The following is a 3,639-nucleotide window of genomic DNA, read 5'->3' as shown; positions in this document are numbered from 1 at the left end:
TGTACATTTATTGAAGGAAATAATGGGGAGTCACTGAATTGCTACAAGCCCAGAGTACCAAACTCAGGAAAATGGACAGGGATATAGAAAACTATTTGTCTAGAACTGATGTCCAAATCATATCACAGATTCTAAGCAGGAAGGACTCTGCTTCCAGGGCCACTGGACGCCAGCATTTGCAGGTGCCCCTCCAGCAGAGCTGGTCCTGATACCTACCAGGAGTCCCCACTAAATTTGCTGCCTTGAGATCCCAGATATCGCAATGTGGTCCCTGAAGCCAAGACAGTTCTCTACAGACCTTGCTTCTTTCATATTAGCTCCCAATGCCAGCTGAGAGTGACCGATGGGCCGCGCATACCTATACTCTGGCTGCAAAAAAGTTTGATGAACACTTCCACAAAGATTATTAAGAAAAACATGCTACAAATTCAGAGGACTTGGCAAAACTCTGTGAGACAGATGATTAGTTTCTTCAACAAATCAATGCTGGGGGATAGAGACAGCAGAAAACGTATTGGATATCAAAAGAAACTAAGGGATATCAATAAAATACAATATACAGGTCATGGGAGTCTTGTTTTTGTTGTTGTTGTTGTTGTTGTTGTTGTTGTTGTTGTTGTTGTTTTAAAGGCTTGTTTTATTTTAATGGCTGATCTATGTAGTCACGGAGGCCAGTATGTACAGACAAAGAGGGGAGCTTTTATTTCTTGGTCTCTTCCTCCTTGGACAAAGTCTTGATGATCTCCTCCTTCTTGGCCTGGAGGCGCTCTTCACGGCGCTTGCGTGCTTCCTTGGTCTTAGACCTGCGGGCCTCAGCCTGGTCAGCCAGGAGCTTCTTGCGGGCCTTGTCTGCCTTCAGCTTGTGGATGTGTTCCATGAGAATACGCTTGTTTTTGAACACATTCCCCTTCACCTTCAGGTACAGGCTGTGATACATGTGGCGATCAATCTTCTTAGACTCACGGTATCTTCTAAGCAGCCGGCGCAGAATCCTCATTCTCCTCATCCACGTGACCTTCTCTGGCATTCGGGCATTGGCTGTACCCTTCCGCTTACCTATGCCCATGTGCCTGCCCTTCCGGCGGGCCAAGGTATTTTTCCGGCATCGCGCCCGGGAATGGACCGTCACAGGCTTGCGGATGATCAGCCCATCTTTGATCAGCTTTCGGATCTGCTGACGGGAGTTGGCATTGGCGATTTCATTGGTCTCATTGGGGTCTAACCAGACCTTCTTCTTGCCACAGCGGAGGACACTAGAGGCGAGCCTCTTCTGAAGCCTGAGCATACTCAGGGCTGCGGCCGCAGCAGCGAAAGGAAAGAGCTCCTGTTTTTGTTTTTGATCTTCAAATGCTGAGCAACCAGAAATATAAAGATTTGTAGTATAAGCATTTTGCAACTAGTGTGTAAAAGTACCTATTTTATTTTAATTTTAAAATTCAAGATCTTGTGAATCAGTAATGATTTAGATCTGTCAGTGCAAACGTTTGCATTAAAGGGAGTAACGTTTTGAAACACTGTATTCTGAGGGCCGCTGTGTGTATTTTATATTAAGTAGTGTTAAGTGTGTATCAGGAGTAGAGGGAGTAAAATAATCAAGATAGTACTTTCTAGTAACATCCTCATCCTTACCCAGCACAGTGAATCTTCTCTTCCTCACTGGTAAGATCACTTGCTTCACACATCTGGAGACGAACTAGTGAACAAGAGGCTGAAGCAAATCTATAATATAGCATATATGTACAGTTAAACACTAAATCAACTATCTGAGAGCTATACATTGCATCAAATTCTACAGGCTGGCCCGTAGTCAAGAAACCTAAAGTGTGATTCCGGTTTGCCCCCTACAGAACTGTAGCACTTTATGTAAGAAACAGATACCTTTGAATTTCAGCTTGTGTAAGTCGACCAAATATTAGACTTTTAAAAAAACTGTTATAATAACTAATCAGAAATTCAAATTCATAACGTTTAAAGAAATTTGATGAAAATTTTATATAGCAAAGTTCCAGAGCTACTGCACAGGGTAACCTCCAATTTATCCATTCAATGCAACTGAATCCTAAATATAAAAATTATATATATACATATGTATACAAATTTTTGTATACATATGTATACAAAAGTATATGTATATATATTTGCAGGCAGAACCATGAAGGAATTTTCAAATTTTATTTCTTTTTCAGACTGTGGCTAAGTCACAACTTCTGGTCGCAGTATCTAACTTATGCATTGATCTGCTTAAGCTTAAATAAGCAATGTGTTCATAATATAAGCATTTATTAGTACTTCATATAGAAAGAAGTGTTATAATGCAGACTAGAGTGACATAGATAGCAACATATAAAGACAAATATTATTTTCTCTGATTCTAAAAATGAATCAAAAAATATTTGAAATATCAGTTGGCATGAAAAAGAAAGCTCCATAATTGAAGTAAGCAATTATTTAGAAATTCTTAAAATAATAGAAAATATATATAGACTTTTATAAAAGTCACGTTAGTGCTTTTAGTATTTCATGTTATGTTGGACCTACTTATTTCAGGTGACTATATCATTAGAAAGTTGTAGTTCAGTTTTCAGTTTCTGATTTCTATTAGTTTGTAAAAGGATTTTACATTTGCATTTAAATAGGAAGAAAATGTGATAAAGATTTCAATTAAAAGGCTGTCTGTTTGGGTTAATTCATTTTTAATAGGAACAGTAAATATTTTTCAGTTGATATAGTTCTTACTGCAAGATCAGTCCATTGTTCTTTTTTATCTAGTTATGTCAGGTGGTGCTCAATAATGAACACTATAATGTCAGCCTTTTCTCTTTAAGGAGCATTTCCCAATTCTTCATTGATTTTTAAGAAAACAAAGCAAATTGCTGAATAGTGCTTCAGAAAACTAATGACAGCAGGTTGCTGTGTAAGTACAAAAGATTATTTACACACACATAAACTATGTATAACATTAATATGTTTGTTCAAACAAGTGTATACATAGACACATACAGAATAGATTTTCATTCTAAAGTTACTGATGCTAGATTTGATGGAAGGAAAATGAAAAACTGTCTTATCTTGAAAGTTTAGCTAAGACTTCAGTCACATCTACTTTATATGGTTAGGTTGTGTTCTCTATAGAAAGAAATGCCATCTTTTAACTAGTGTTCATACGTATAAGACATTTTTTAAATGGAGGGAGATTCTGTAAGGACAATAGCAGTCTCCATCTGACATGTCAAACTTTTTTTACTTCCAAAGTTAGCTCTTTGAAATTTGGTCACCTAGTTGTTGCTTGGTTTGTAGGTATGTCCTTAGATCTAAAAAAAATTCAGTTACCTACATGGGATCTGCTTGAAATATTTTACTTTAAAATAATTTAAATGTTTCTTACGTCTTCAGGATGTTTACTTTTTTTGTTTTTTGTTTTATAGCTACAATTATGTAGCCTGTCATATGTTTCTTTACTTACCCAGTTTCTAAGCAATTTGCTCACTTTCTTTTTTTCTTACTTTGTTTTCAAATTCCCGAAAACACTTTGCACTGGACATCATTTTCTGAGAGAGGGCGGGGGTGAAAGAGTGAAACTTTTAAATAAATAATTGAAGCATTTAATTAGTATGTTCTGGCTTACTGCTAGCAGAACAT

At 37.1% G+C, this 3,639-nt stretch overlaps 1 pseudogene across 1 annotated transcript; it reads right to left on the bottom strand.

The window, feature by feature from the left end:
• Positions 1-622: 622 nt before the first annotated feature.
• On the bottom strand, positions 623-1,319 carry LOC707834 (large ribosomal subunit protein eL19 pseudogene; annotated as a pseudogene). The gene has a single exon (XR_001444368.3). The product of XR_001444368.3 is annotated as a large ribosomal subunit protein eL19 pseudogene (transcript).
• Between the last annotated feature and the right edge of the window lie 2,320 nt (positions 1,320-3,639).

This window comes from Macaca mulatta, chromosome 4 (assembly GCF_049350105.2).
Source record: "Macaca mulatta isolate MMU2019108-1 chromosome 4, T2T-MMU8v2.0, whole genome shotgun sequence".
Classification (NCBI taxonomy): Eukaryota; Metazoa; Chordata; class Mammalia; order Primates; family Cercopithecidae; genus Macaca; species Macaca mulatta.
This window is presented reverse-complemented; position numbering and strand designations above follow the sequence as displayed.